The sequence below is a fragment of the Schistocerca serialis genome, chromosome 10, assembly GCF_023864345.2.
Source record: "Schistocerca serialis cubense isolate TAMUIC-IGC-003099 chromosome 10, iqSchSeri2.2, whole genome shotgun sequence".
Lineage (NCBI taxonomy): Eukaryota > Metazoa > Arthropoda > Insecta > Orthoptera > Acrididae > Schistocerca > Schistocerca serialis.
In genome coordinates this window covers 243,104,811-243,121,346 of record NC_064647.1, presented here as the reverse complement: position 1 = coordinate 243,121,346, position 16,536 = coordinate 243,104,811, and the positions used below count along the sequence as shown (strand labels likewise).

General features: G+C 44.5%; 1 protein-coding gene across 1 annotated transcript in view; it reads left to right on the top strand.

Annotated features, from left to right (window-relative positions):
• The first annotated feature begins 945 nt into the window (after window positions 1-945).
• The window catches only part of LOC126425285 (uncharacterized), a 75,042-nt gene continuing 59,451 nt past the window's right edge, over window positions 946-16,536 (top strand). The window contains exon 1 of the mRNA XM_050088257.1: window positions 946-1,060. The gene's annotated coding sequence lies outside the window, so the exon portion shown is untranslated. The remainder of the gene's footprint in view (window positions 1,061-16,536) is intronic.

The window sequence follows — 16,536 nt, the reverse complement described above, 5'->3', positions numbered from 1 at the left end:
AAGCATCCTGTCTGATCACCTGCATCCATTCGTGTCCACTGTGCATTCCGACGGACTTGGGCACTTCGACCAGGACAATGCGACACCCCACACGTCCAGAATTTGCTACAGAGTGGCTCCAGGAACACTATTCTGAGTTTAAACACTTCCGCTGGCCACCAAACTCCCCAGACATCAACATTATTGAGCATATCGGGGATGCCTTGCAACGTGCTGTTCAGAAGAGATCTCCACCCCCTCGTACTCCTACGAATTTATGGACAGCACTGCAGGATTCATGGTGTCAGTTCCCTCCAGCACTACTTCAGACATTAGTCGAGTCCATGCCCCAAGATGTTGCGGCACATTTTCACCCAGTTTGGGTGCATAGATCCTGAGAAATCAGTGCCCAGAACAACCACCTCTGGCCGTAATAACGGCCTTGATACGCCTGCGCATTGAGTCAAACAGAGCTTGGATGGCGTGTATAGGTACAGCTGCCCATGCAGCTTCAACACGATACCACAGTTCATCAAGAGTAGTGGCAGGCGAATTGTGAAGAGCCAGTTGCTCGGCCACCATTGACCAGGCGTTTTCAATTGGTGAGAGATCTGGAGAATGTGCTGACTAGGGCAGCAGTCGAACATTTTCTGTATCCAGAAAGGCCCGCACAGGACCTGCAACAATGCGTCGTGCATTATCCTGCTGAAATTAGGCAGCTGTACCGGTTTGTTTCGCTCTTCAGTGTATTTACTACTCCTCGTGGAACACCTTGCCAGTGTTTATGAAGAGCTATCTGCTCTTCCGAAGTCGGTTGGTGATGCCGATGCGTTGCGGGTTTTCAGTGACGCACTGGGGAGCGGTTAGTCCGAGAAGTGAGAGGGCCGGTGAAGCACCGCTGCCTTGGTCAACGCCTGGAGGCCCCACCGTGCGTCAGAGGCCGCCGCCCGCGGTGGTGGGGGAAGGAGCGGGTTAGCCGCGCTGCAGCGGCGAGAGCCGGCAGTCGGCGGATGACCGAGGATGCGGAGGCAGCGCGCTCACTGGACAGCAGCCGCGGCGGGACTGCAGTGACGCCACACAGGTGCGTGGGCCGGCCGCGCAAACAATCGGGGCTGTCCAATATTTCACCGCTGCTTGGCGCGCTTGTCAAACGCGGGGCGAGTTTGAGAGAAATATTGTTTGACGTCAGTTTTGACAAGAGGGCTGGCGTCGTTTGTATCTATGTTCGCCTCGCGTGTTTAGCGGAGTTCTATTTACCTCACTGTCTAATGAGTTTTATAAGTAAGGAAACTGTCTTCGAGAATGTTGTTGTTGTTGTGGTCTTCAGTCCCGAGACTGGTTTGATGCAGCTCTCCATGCTGCTCTACCCTGTGCAAGCTTCTTCATCTCCCAGTACCTACTGCAACCTACATCCTTCTGAATCTGCTTAGTGTATTCATCTCTTGGTCTCCCTCTACTATTTTTACCCTCCACGCTGCCCTCCAGTGCTAAATTTGTCATCCCCTGATGCCTAAGAACATGTCCTACCAATCGGTACCTTGTTCTTGTCAAGTGCGCCACCGACTCCCCTTCTCTCCAATTCTATTCAATACCTCCTCATTAGCTATGTGGTATACCCATCTAATCTTCAGCATTCTTCTGTAGCACCATATTTCGAAAGCTTCTATGCTCTTCTTGTACAAACTATTTATCGTCCACGTTTCACTTCCATGCATGGCTACAACTCCATACAAATACTTTCAGAAGCGAATTCCTGGCATTTACATCTATACTCGATATTAACAAATTTCTCTTCTTCAGAAACGCTTTCCTTGCCATTGCCAGTCTACATTTTATATCCTCTCTACTTCGGGCATCATCAGTTATTTTGCTCCCCAAATAGCAAAACTCCTTTACTACTATAAGTGTCTCATTTCCTAATCTAATTCCCTCAGCATCACCCGATTTAATTCGACTACATTCCATTATCCTCGTTTCGCTTATGTTGATGTTCATATTACACCCTCCTTTCAAGACACTGTCCATTCCGTTCAGCTGCTCTTCCAAGTCCTTTGCTGTCTCTCACAGAATTACAATGTCATCGGCGAACCTCAAAGTTTTTATTTCTTCTCCATGTATTTTAATACCTACTCCCAATTTTTCTTTTGTTTCCTTCACTGCGTGCTCTATATACAGATTGAATAACATCGGGGAGAGGCTACAACTCTGTCTCACTCCCTTCTCAACCACTGCTTCCCTTTCGTGCCCCTCCACTCTTATAACTGCCATCTGTACAAATTGTAAATAACCTTTCGCTCCCTGTATTTTACCCCTGCCACCTTCAGAATTTGAAAGAGAGTATTCCAGTCAACATTGTCAAAAGCTTCCTCTAAGTCTACAAATGCTAGAAACATAGGTTTGCCTTTCCTTTTCTTCTAAGATAAGTCTTAAGGTTAGTATTGCCTCACGTGTTCCAACATTTCTGCGGAATCCAAACTGATCTTCCCCGAGGTCGCTTTTACCAGTTTTTCCATTCGTCTGTAAAGCATTCGCGTTAGTATTTTGCATCCGTGACTTATTAAACTGATTGTTCGGTAATTTTCACATCTGTCAGCACCTGCTTTCATTGGGATTGGAATTATTATATTCTTGTTGAAGTGTGAGGGTATTTCGCCTGTCTCACACATCTTGCTCACCAGATGGTAGAGTTTTGTCATGACTGGCTCTCCCAAGGCCGTCAGTAGTTCTAATGGAATGTTGCCTACTCCCGGGGCCTTGTTTCGACTCAGGTCTTTCAGTGCTCTGTCAAACTCTTCACGCAGTATCTTATCTCCCATTTCATCTTCATCTACATCCTCTTCCATTTCTATAATATTGTCCTCAAGTACATCACCCTTGTATAGACCCTCTATATACTCCTTCCACCTTTCTGCTTTCCCTTCTTTGCTTAGAATTGGGGTTGCCTCTGAGCTCTTGATATTCATACAAGTGGTTCTCTTGTCTCCAAAGGTCTCTTTAATTTCCTGTAGGCAGTATCTATCTTGCCCCTAGTGAGATAAAAAAAAGAAAAATTGTTGTCCAGGTGCGAATAGGACTCGCTTACTGAAGACATAATTACAGACATAATTACGTACACAGACATTTCATACATCCCAGGAATGAGGACCTCGACGATGTTTCCCTGTTGTCAATGCTGAGACTGGCAATACATCGGTCCCCGGGTTCCCAAGGCTTTCGAGAATGTTTAAATTTCAAGTTGGTAGTCGGGTAAATACGGATAAAAGAAATATTTTTTTCGCGTGACAAAATAATAAGCTACGCAATTTCCTGACTTTTCTCCCTTTACTTGTACTCTGATCTTCTTGCCAAATTTTATGATTCTAGACCGCTAATACGTTTCAACGAGTAAGTTTGCGAGCATCAAAATATGTGACGTAAATGGCCGTATGTTTTGATTTCATCGACGTAGGAGTTAACCTTCATTATACCGCCATCTATGATCTCGACAATCCTTGCCTGTTATCGACATAATCGGTCCCTCGGATTCCAAGACTTTCGAGAAGTCGGATAACAAACGATAAAAGAACTATTTTTGTCATGTGATATAATTATAAATTATCAATTTTCAGATTTGTTTTCCTTTACTTGTACTGTGAAGTCATTCTTATTGACAAATTTCACAATTCTAGACCAACGGAAAGTACTCTACTGGACAAATTTCCTCTACTTCTATGGTCACAGATTTTTTATCATCAGACTACCGGTTTCCGTCTATAATGGCCATCTTCAGATGTGTTTTATAAAAGCATATACTAATATACTGGAGGCATAGTGGCATCATCAAACGCTGTAACGTTGGGGGGGGGGGGGGGGATGTGGGGAATCCAAAATGTTGTTGCTGTTGTTGTTGTTGTTGTTGTTGTGCCACCACGATTGCGTCCTCTGGCCGCTGTTTATGATCCTCGCTCGCTGTGGCTGGATGTTCACTTCCGTTATAGTGAGTAACCGTGAAGATGGAAGTCTGTAGACTTCCTCTTTACTGAAATTGCAGTTATTCTTTGATATTTTGACTGTTTCACGGACGTTCGTTTCATAAATATCAGTTTCTCTTGTCTACCACGTGTGTGTTCTTAAAATCTAGAACTTGGTTACATCATTGTTGATGCTCTGCCACAGCTGATTTGAAATTTTGTCTTAACGGTAGTTGGAAAGGAAAACCGATTGATTTGAACTTTAGCTAATCACAAAATTTGCAATTTTCTAATTAATATGGTATATAAATCACTTATCAACTCACCTTGTACACATTTTTTTTCTTTTAAAAAAATATTGTCTGCGCCAGTTTAAAATGTTAAAAACTTTACATGCATTGCTTCAAGATCAAATAAATTCGTTAAGTTCTTCTATAGAAGACAGTGGATTGCACTATTACAAAGGCGAAATTACGTTGTTTCTATTGGTAGTACTGTCGAAAATAATATCGTACCCTTTCGTAATATAAACACATGTTGTATGTCGAAGTGTTAACTAAGTGTGAATACTGGAATGATAATGGACTTCGAGATTCTAACGAAAGATCGCTATGAATGTAAGTCAGGGAACGAAGCAGAACATACCTGCGACAGGAACCATAAAAGATCAACTGGTGAAATGGATGTATCTGCAGCTACTGAAGTCTTCAGTCGATCCGCGAATAAAACGTGTGTTCGTCACTTTATGTTCTTAGCTGATGGGGTCTCAAAAGCAGACAACAGTATAGTAGCAGCTGAGCCTTACGGTGACAATATTATCACAAAACTGGAATGTGTCGGTTATGTCCAGAAGAGGACTGGCACCATGAAGTTGAAACCAAGTTTCAGAAACAGGAATTTTTCAGATGGTAAAACGATAACGGAAAAGGCTGACAGACGAAGTTAGTGATGAACTATAACAATACTATGGAATGGCCATTAGAAATAACACTGATAATTTGTTCAGATTGAAGCAAGGAGAAATGGGCTACATACCTTCGCCAGCAAACTGTCAACAGATCGTAAGCCAATACGCCAACCTTGTCCTTCCGGATCAGATTTACGGTACAATTGTCGCAACTCCCAGTACTCGAACACTCGATCCCAGCAGCAGCCGCCGGCCGGTGTGGCCGTGCGGTTCTAGGCGCGTCAGTCTGGAACCGCGAGACCGCTACGGTCACAGGTTCGAATCCTGCCTCGGGCATGGATGTGTGTGATGTCTTTAGGTTAGTTAGGTTTAAGTAGTTCTACGTTCTAGGGGACTGATGACCTCAGCAGTTAAGTCCCATAGTGCTCAGAGCCATTTGAGCCAGCAGCAGCCATGGAAGACGTAATGCCCCTTTACGGACACTTTACGCATCCTCCGTTATGGAGGAAGTGTCTACATGGGCAGACTCAGAACCCAAATGAGTTCTTCAGCAATCACATGAACTCGCGTACCAAAACTGTATTTACTGAAAGCAAGACAATAAAATGGGGGGGGGGGGGGGTCATGTTGTTATTGCTTTTAGTGGTGGCAACACTGGTATAGGAATTAATCATTCAGAGAGCTTCAAGGGATGGACCAGCAGCAATGTATGCAGCAGAAATGGCCACTAAGGAGTCCTCAAGGGAGGAAAGAAAGAGATCCATAGAAAATGATCAAGATAATACGGAGTGTGATGTTTCTGAGTGGGTAACAAAATGAAACACGTTTCTCAAAACTTACATTGTCAGTTCCATTTTTCTGAATCTCAGGAATCACTTAGAGTGGAATATTCATACTTTCAGAGAGTTGTTATTGTTGCTGTGGTCTACAGTCCAGATATTGGTTTGATGCAGCTCTCAATGCTACTCTATGCTCTGCAAGCTTCTTCATCTCCCAGTACCTACTGCAACCTACATCCTTCTGAATCTGTTTAGTGTATTCATTTCTTGGTCTCCCTCTGCGACTTTTACCCTCCACCCTTTCCTCCAATACTAAATTGGTGATTCCTTGATGCCTCAGAACGTGTCCTACGAACCGATCCCTTCTTCTAGTCAAATTATGCCACAAATTTCTGTTCTCCTCAATTCTGTCCAGTACCTACTCATCAGTTACGTGATTTACCCATCTAATCTTCAGCATTCTTCTGTAGCACCATATTTCAAAAGCTTCTGATCTCTCCATACCTAAAGTGTTTATCATCCACCTTTCACATCCATACATGGCTATACACTATACAAACACTTTCAGAAATTATTTCCCGACATTTCAAATCTATACTCGGTGTTAACAAATTTCTCTTCTTCAGCAACGCTTTCCTTTCCATTGCCAGTCGACAGTTTATATTCTCTTTACTCCGGGCATCCTCAGCTATTTCGCTCCCCAAATAGCAAAACTCCTTTACTACTTTAAGTGTCTCACTTCCTACACTAACTCGATGAGTATCACCTGATTTAAATCGAATACATTCCATTATCCTCGTTTTGCTTTTGTTGATGTTCATCTTATATCCTCCTTTCAAGACACTGTCCATTCCGTTCAACTGTTCTTCCAAGTCCTTTGCTGTCTCTGACAGAATTACAATGTCATCGGCAAACCTCAAGGTTTTTGTTTGTTCTCCCTGGATTTTAATTCCTACTCCAAATTTTTCTTTTGTTTCCTTTACTGCTGGCTCAATATACAGATTGACTAACATCGGGGACAACCCTGTCTCACTCTCTTCCCAACCACTCCTTCCCTTTCATGTCCCTCCACTCTTATAACTGCCATCTGGTTTCTGTACAAATTGTAAATAGCCTTTCGCTCCCTGTATTTTACCACTGCCACCTTCAGAATTTGAAAGAGAGTATTCCAGTCAACATTGTCAAAAGCTTTCTCTACATCTACAAAAAACGTTCAAATGTGTGTGAAATCTTATGGGACTTAACTGCTAAGGTCATCAGTTCCTAATCTTACACACTACTTAACCTAAATTATCCTAAGCACAAACACACACACTCATGCCCGAGGGAGGACTCGAACCTCCGCCGGGACCAGCCGCACTGTGCATGATTGCTGGGTCCAAGACCGCTCGGCTAATCCCGCGCTGCTACGTCTACAAATGCTATAAACGTAGATTTGCGTTTCGTTAACCTAGCTTCTAAGATAAGTCATAAGATCACTTTTTCCTCATGTGTTCCTACGTTGCAACGGAATTGAAACTGATCTTCCCCGAAGTCGGCTTCTACTACTTTTTCCATTCTTCTGTACATAATTCGTGTTAGTATTTTGCAGCCATGACTCATTAAACTGATAGTTCAGTAATTTAAACACCTGTCAGCAGCTGCTTTCTTTGGAATCGGGATTATTATATTCTTATTGAAGTTTGGGCGTATTTCGCCTATCTCATTCATCTTGTTCAACAGATGGAAGAGTTTGGCCATAGCTAGGTCTCCCAAGGCTGTCAGTAGTTCTAACGGAATGTTCTCCCATGGCCTTGTTTCTACTTAGGTCTTTCAGTGTCCTCTCAGAAAGTTACAACATACGAGTACGTATACTGAGCCTACCGAACTAAAATACAAAAATGTTTGGTATAATTAAAACTACTTTGGAAAAAGTATAAATATTATACAAAACTCTGATCGAAATGTAATGATCTCAATCTAACACACTAACAATTAACACGTAATGTTGTATAAAAGTCTGACGTCCATTGTTACAGTGGTTTCTGAAACAAAGGGACATCTAAATCGTCTCCTCTGTACGGGAATATACATAATGCAGGGTGGAGAAACACGGCTGGCGACATACGGGAGTCTGGGTGTGGCGGTGAGTCGTGCTCGGGTAGCCTGGTGGTAGCAGGAAATCCGGGTTCCAGACCGGGTCCGGTACAAACTTCCATTGTCGTCATTCCATTAGGCAGCTGCCGGTTGTCCATATTCGTAACTGCGAATGCAGTTCATATTTTTCGTACTGAGACTTTGGCCCTCTCATTTAGCTTACCGCGAACTGAACCGATCTGTTTATTCCAGTATTTTCGGTGTCCGAGTGTTGCTGTTGCTTCTTTGTCTCCGAGGTGAGTTTGCTCTGGAGAGTCTCGTCTTCCAGGATGATGACAGCCGCGTTCACCAGCCTGCAAGCGTACGTTGCCGGTTTGACGAATTCTCGGGCACCCTGTCTGCACATCGACTGGCCCGCGAAATCAACCGATCTAAATCCCATCCAAAATATGGGTGACAATTTGGAACGGCTGGTGAAGCGTACCGGCCAAGGTCTGCGCATTTTGGTAGCTCAGGGGTGTCCAGTTATCAGTGGGTGGCCTGAGCTGGCTTTGGTAGACCTGAAGAAACTTGTAGCCTCTATTTGGGCCATTATCGGGATGGACGCGGCGATACGCGGCATTGGAAGGGTGCCTCGTCAACTGCGCCCAGTGGAATTTGCGCCCACCGAACGTCGAGACAAGCTCCGCTAATCCCGTGTTCGAACTCTCCAACTTGCCCGACAGCTAGAGGAGCCGAGGGCACTTACGTTGCGTACTGATGGACAGGACAGCAGATGCTCGAACAGTAAATGTAACATATTACAGGCTGACTCTTACAGAGAAGACAACATCAATCACCCACTTCTTACAATGCTGTTTATTCATTTCAACAGCGCTGCTACCGGCTAGCTCACGTTAAGATACATTTTACATTAGCTTTCACTTTTTGTCTTCCCAAATGATGAAATTTCTTTTGGTGGCGGTGTCCTACAACCAAAATAAGATATGAGACAATGCCTTTTCAACTGTGATTGTTGGTCAGAACGATTTTAAATGATGTAAACGAATTATTCTAGTGGAGATGTTTTGGTGACGTAAGGAAGTGGAGATCTCCACTAGAATAATTCGTTTACATCATTTAAAATCGTTGTGAGGCACAATTACACTTAAAAAGACATTGTCTCACACCTTGTTTTCGTTGCAGGACACCACCACCAAATGAAATTTCATTATTTGGGAAAGCAAAAAGTGAAAACTAATGTAAAATGTATGTTAACGTAAACTAGCCGTCTGAAGATGAATCTCGCGGTTCGAAACCGGTAACGGCGCTATTTAAATAAATAAATAAATAACATTGGAAAAAAGTGGCTGGTTGTTGCTGCCTTCTCTGTAAGAGTCAATCTGTATTTCGTACCCAGCCACGGGCTCAGAATGTCGGTTTTCGTCAAAATAGCAATAAATGTAACGACAAAATTTTTTAGTCAAAAAGGTATCGTAATTTATTTTACGTTCTGTCGGACGCAATTGCACAAATTTTTGCTTAGGACCGGATCTTCAGAAACTCCAATGGAAAACATGAAAATCCACTTGCAAACAAGAAATTTAAAAATCGTATCTCTTCTTCAAACAATATGGAATGGATAGATTACTACTTACGTTACACAAATTCGTACAAGCGCAACTCACATACGCGTCGCCACTGTCTCAATGGGCTAAGGGCCCTACTGCTTGGTGACGGCGGCCATTTGTGTGTGTGTGTGTGTGTGTGTGTGTGTGTGTGTGTGTGTGTGTGTGTTGTGCTTTTACGCATTTGTGTGTGTTTTCCAATTCTGAAGAACTGGAACATCTATAGCATTGAAACTTAAGAACTGGAACATCTCTAGCACTGAAACTTCTTGGCAGATTAAAACTGTGTGCCGGACTGGGATTCGTAGCCAGGACCCCTGCCTTTTGCAGGCAAGATCTCTACCCGTTCTCGCAGCTTTACTTGCGCTAGTACCTAATCTCCTACCTTCCAAACTTAAGTCCCAGGTTCGAGTGCCGATCCGACACACAGTTTTAATCTGGTAGGAAGTTCCACATCGTCCGTTATTCAACACCTCCTCTATCTAATGAGCAGCAATCTGTCCTTTCCGTGTTGTTGGTATTCCATCCTGAACTTTCCACTGTTTGACAAACCATAACGGTACTTTAAAATAAATACAAAATAAAATATGGTCCACACCTGGTGATGAGCATATGGCGCACGTGATGTACACGGTGGGCGAGAAGTTCCCGCACCCATTCTACATCTACATCTGCATTCACACAGATACTCTACAAGCCACCGTATGATGCGTGGCGGAGGGTACCCTAAACCATTACTTGCCATTTCCTTTCCTGTTCCACTCGCAAACACAGCGAGGGAAAAACGACTGTCTGTACGGGTCTGTATCAGCCCTAATCTCTCGTATCTTTTCTTCGTGGTCCTTACGCGTAATGTACTGCGTTCAGCTTTAAAAGCCGGTTCTCTAAATTTTGTCATAAGCCTTCCTCGAAAAGAACGTCGCCTTCTCTGCAGGGATTCCCATTGGAGCTCCAGAAGCACATCCGCAACACTTGCATGCTGACCGAACATACCGGTAACAAATCTGCCAGCCGGGCTCTGAATTGCTTCGATGTCTTTGATCAATCCGACCTGCTACCGATCCCAAACACTCGAGCATTACTCAAGAATAGGTTGCACCAGCGTTCTATATGAGGTGAAACACGTTTAGCAGAATTGTAGCTATCTTACTTCTTATCGGGTCATGGAATCAATTGTTGGAATTCATTATTACATGTTTTCGCGGTCGCAGGAGTTTAATTTGGAGCCATGGTAGACATGAGCGGTCACAGTTACGCTATTTGCGCGCTTAGTGACAAGTGTTTCAGTGCACGAAACACACAGAGCAGGCAGTGAGACAGATTATTGAACATTTTCAGGAAAGATTTAATAACGCTCGACCGCGAAAGGCAACACTTCTGGATTCGGAAAGACGTGCCTTTGCTGTTGCAGACCACGGAGTGGAAAAAAGCAGACACGAGAAGAAATACGTGCCGCACTCTCTCTTACGATGTCGACACGTGAGCGTGCTTCGGTACACGGAGTGCCGGATCACACGAAAAAAGAACTTAAGGTCCGACATTTTCGACCGATGTTTGTAAACGAGTTTTAGGATACAGACCAGAATGGGGGCGTTTTAGCGTTTCGTACTTTGTTAACTCGATTTCGAAATGCTGTTAGGCGAGCCAAGGTTATGTTCTCAGATGAATCTGCCATTTATTGTCGTTTAGGTCAAAGAGAATCCTCAATACACAGTCGAGTTAGGAAAGAACCCGCCTCACGGAATGATATGGGCAGCGTTGACACAACCTCTGGTTGGACCGTACTCTTTTTCATGGGACTATGAATAGAGCATTTATTTATTTATTTATTTGGTTCATCAGTCTTCTGACTGGTCTAATGCGTCCCGCCACGAATTCCTCTCCTGTGCCAACCTCTTCATCTCAGAGTAGCACTTGCAACCTGCGTCTTCAATTACTTGCTGACTGTATTCCAATTTCTGTCTTCCTCTACAGTTTTTGCCCTCTACAGCTCCGTCTAGTACCATGGAATTTATTCCCTGATGTCTTAACAGATACCGAGCGGGGTGGCGCAGTGGTTAGATACTGGACTCGCATTCGGGAGGACGACGGTTCAATCCCGCGTCCGGCCATCCTGATTTAGGTTTTCCGTGATTTCCCTAAATCACTCCAGGCAAATGCCGGGATGGTTCCTCTGAAAGGGCACGGCCGACTTTCTTCCCAATCCTTGCCTAATCCGATGTGACCGATGACCACGCTGTCTGGTCTCCTTCCCCAAACCAACCAACCATCTTAACAGATGTCTCTTCTCCTTGTGAATGTTTTCCACATATTCCTTTCCTCTTCGATTCTGCGCCGAACCTCCTCATTACTTACCGTATCAGTCCAACTAATTTTCAACAGCCGTCCGCAACACCACCTCTCAAATGCTTCGATTCTCTTCCCTTCCGGTTTTCCCGCAGTCCATGTTTCACTACCATACAATGCTGTGTTCCAAACGTACGTTCTCAGAAACGTCTTCCTCAAATTAAAGCCTGTGTTTGATACCAGCAGACTCCTCTTGTCCAGGAATGCCCATTCTGCCAGTGCTAGTCTGCTTGTTCCACCCGTCATTGATTGTTTTGCTGCCTAGGTAGCAGAATTCCTTAACTTCATCTACTTCGTGACCAGCAACCCAGATGCTGACTTTCTCACTGTTCTTATTTATGCTACTTCTCATTACTTTGCATTTCTTCGATTTACTCTCAATCCATATTATGTACTCATTCCACTCATTCGATCCCGTAATTCTTCTTCACTTTCACTCGCGATAGCAATGTCATCAGCGAATCGTATCATTGACATCCCTTGACCTTTAATTTTATTTCCGCTCTTGAACCTTTCTTTTATTTCCATCATTGCTCCTTTGATGTACAGATTGAGGAGCAGTGGCGAAAGACTACATCCCTGTCTTACACTCTTTTTAATGTGAGCACTTCGTTCTTCATCGTACACTATTATTATTCCCCCTTGGCCCTTGTACCCGTCTTTCTCTACAGCTTACCTCTACTTTTCTCAGAATTTCTAACATCTTGCACCATTTTATACTGTCGAACGCTTTTTCGAGGTCACCAAATCCTACTAACGTGTCTTGATTTCTATTTAGTGTTGCTTCCATTAGCAACCCCAACGTCAGTATTGCCTATCTGGTACTTCAGCTTTGCTAAAGCCAAACTGATAGTCATCTAGCAAATTTTTTACAAGTGTTGAAAATGTGGTTAATACCTCAGCTTGAGGAAAGGGGACCCAAGGATGCATACGGTTGCAGGAAGACGGAATGCCCCCGGACCCTCTTACACTGCGCGAGTTACTAAATAGACGCTCTCCAGGACGGTGGAAAGGTCGTGGTTCGTCAGCAACGACAGCTCCCTTGAAACGGCCACCATGAAGTGAGGCTAGCTAGCACTTGGCAACTCGGTGTGGGGAGTCAGCCGTAAAGACGCGTGTACTGGTCACGTCGTTACGCTACGAACGAAGCCCTGCGCACTGCTGTTGAGGATGCACTTCCCACTGCGACGCCTTACATGATCAAAAATACGTCAAGAAGAAGTGGAGTCGTATGGAATTGTGTTTACAGCATGATAGGGGAGCAAATGGTTCAAATGGCTCTGAGCTCTATGGGACTTAACATCTGACGTCATCAGTCCCCTAGTACTTGGAACTACTTAAACATCGCGCAGTGATACCTGAACGCTCGAGGTATTATAACGAGTGTACAGACCTCCAATTAGTCAGTGTGCATCAGTCTGCATTAATCTGCTTTAGTCTGTACCAGTCTGCGTTAGTCTGTACCAGTCTGCGTTAGTCTGTACCAGTCTATAGTCAAGTTTCAGTCTGCGCCTAATAAGATTATCATATTCCTGTACACAGCCATGAAGATAAATGAATAGACACTTTGTCAAGTATCCGAGACATGTGAGAATAAGATTAACGTACCAAGACCAGAGGAACTTCAGAATCAAGTTAAGTAATGTCTATGATTTTTATTATTTAAATAAATGTGTGTGAAAATTAATCAAGTTCTGTTTAAAGTTGGTCACCGTCAATCTGCTACTCTAAGCGTGCAAGTGGCATTTCTATCGTCTGACCTAATGGCAGAAGATAAACACGCCACGATAAGACCACGAGACATATTGCTGACACTCGCCCGCCTACTTCGTTAGCTAGCGACAAGTCAAATAATCTGATGGTGTGTGTACCGAAGGTCTTACAGTATGCACAACACACTTAGTAGGCAGTTTGTTTACACAAATACTGGTCGCATATTTCTCAGATTCTTGTAGAGACGCAGCTTTTGTGCAACGTGTGCATAATTAAAGTTCCAGTTTCAAAACGCTGTAGAAAGAGCGTTTGACAAAGAGAATGGCAGAAAATTTGAACTGTATATTATTCACGCATGGAGAAACGTCGTGGAACAAGAAAGAAACAAACTGAAAATGTCACCAATAAATGGCGTTGTACGCGTCTTAACGTAAATGGTGTCGGCTACAAATGACAGATGAATCGCAATACGACGACTATTGCACCATCCGTATTGTTGAAGGTACAAGACGACACAAGTTCGGCAGTTAACAGTTCCGCCACTGTTACTTTGGTAACCCCATACACCACGGCAAGGTCGTACCACACTGAATGGGAAAAATCGCTTTTTAATTGTCCTGAGGCCAGAAACCGCATAAAAAGCGAAATAACGAAGGTTTCTAATTGTCGTGAGACTATGAAAGACACGTTCAATACAATGTCAACCGTTTCCAGCCAGAAACTAAAATCTAAAAACGGGATGCTCCACAACAGATCGGACTGTTAAATGTTCGACACTACAATAGTGAAGCCATAGTCACAGTACATATTATGTTATTTTTTTAAAAAAAAATGGGGTAACATTACTGGTTTCAAGAAACTACGTCATCATTTGAAAATTTTTCTTACATTACCGGTTTCATTTGAAAATGAAGACGTAGTTCGTTTAAACAGGTAATGTAACAGCTTTTTTTTAAAAAAAAAAAGGAAAGAATGAAATATTTTACGTACTGCGACTCTTGTAGTGTGAAGGAAATATTAAACTTCATTTAATTTATATTATAGTCACAGTCCTTTATGACAATTATGTCGGAATATACACACATCAAAAAAAGTTTTGCATCACTCCGGTTCCCAGAACTCCTGAAGATAGACGTTGACTGTGGATATTGTTTCAAAGACACAGTCCGTTTGACAGTTGAGAGATCTCTCTCAACCCGCCCAAAGATGGAAACAACCGTGCATGAGCAGCGCCTATTAGACGGACAGCGTCCGACAGCCGATCAGTTCCAGTCACTCCACCAGGAAGGAGGTACACGGCTCGTGTTGTCAGTAGTTCAACCATGCCTACACGGTCAATACCGCGGTTCGATCGCGTCCGCATTGTTGCTTCGTGCCAGGAAGCACTCTCAAGAAGGGAAGCGTCCAGGCGTATCGGAGTGAACCGAAGCGATGTTTTCAGACATGGGGAAATACAGAGAGACAGGAACTGTCGATGACATGCCTCGCTCAGGCCGCCCAAGGGCTACTACTGCAGTGGATGACCGCTACCTACGGACTATGGCTCGGGGGAACTCTCACAGCAAAGCCACCATGTTGAATGATGCTTTTCGTGCACCCACAGGACGTCGTGTTACGACTCAAACTGTCCACAATAGGCTGCATGATGCACAACTTCACTCCCGACATCCATGGCGAGGTCCATCTTTGCAACCACGACACCATGCAGCGCGGTACAGATGGGGCCAACAACATGCCAAATGGACCGCTCAGGATTGGCATCACGTTCTCTTCACCGATGTGTGTCGCATATGCCTTCAACCAGATAATCGTCGGAGACATGTTTGGAGGCAACCCTGTCAGGCTGAACGCCTTAGACACACTGCTCCGCGAGTGCAGCAAGCTGGAAGTTCAGCGCTGTTTTGGGGTGGCAATATGTGGGGCCGACGAACGCCGCTGGTGGTCATGGAAGGAGCCGTAACGACTGTACGATACGTGAATGCCTTTCTCCGACAGATAGTGCAACCATATCGGCAGCAAATTGGCGAAGCATTCGCATTCATGGACGACAATTCGCGTCACCATGGTGCACGTCTTGTAAATGAGTTCTTTCAGTATAACGACATCGCTTTACTAGAGTGGTCAGCGTGTTCTCCAGACATGAACCCTATCGAACACGCCTGGGATAGATTGAAAAGGGCTGTTTATGGACGACGTGACCCACCAACCGCTCTGAGGGAATCGCCGTTGAGGAGTGGATCAACCTGGACCACTAGGGCCTTAATGAACTTGTGGATACTATGCCACGACAAATAGAGGCAAGCGTCAATGTAAGAGGACGTTTACTGGGTATTAGAGGTTCCAGTGTGTACAGCAATCTGGACCACCACCTCTGAAGGTCTCGCTGTATGGTGGTACAACATGCAATGGTGTGGGGCGTGTGCAGTTGGAGTGATATGGGACCCCTGATACGTCTAGATACGGCTCTGACAGATGAGACGTACGTAGGTATATCTGATCATCTGCATCCAGTTATGTCCAATTTGCATTCCGGCGGACTTGGGCAACTCCAGCAGGACAATGCGACACCCCACAGGTCCAGAGTTGCTACAGAGTGGCTTCAGGAACACTCTTCTGACTTTAAACATTTCCTCTGGCCACCAAACTCACCAGACATGAAGAATGTTGAGCATAGCTGGGATGCGTTGCAACGCGCTTTTCAGAAGACATCTCCACCCCACATACTCTCATGGAGCTATGGACAGCCCTGCAGGATTCATGATGTCTGTTCCCTCCGGCACTATTTAAGATATTAGTCGAGTCAATGCCACGTCGCGTTGCGTCACTTCTGCGTGCTCACGGGGGCCCCAAACGATATTAGGCAGGCGTACCAGTTTCTGTGGCTCTTCAGTGTATGCTGTTCAAATATGACGTCATTCTGATCATTGGTTCTCTTTCTACAGCGTTTTGAAACTGCAATTCTAAACGCTGCATACCTGTGGAAAAGACGGTGGGTAAAACGTTAGGAATGGGAAAGGGCTACACCGTGGCTCCCCCTACAGCTGGCTGGGTCAATCAGCTCAAAGGACAAACGGAGTGACGCACATACCACTTCCAGTATAGGACGGTGCCCGTGTGCTACTGCACTCCGGTGCTGAGAGCAGTGTACGAGACGAGGACGTCCTCACCGTACGTCTCAC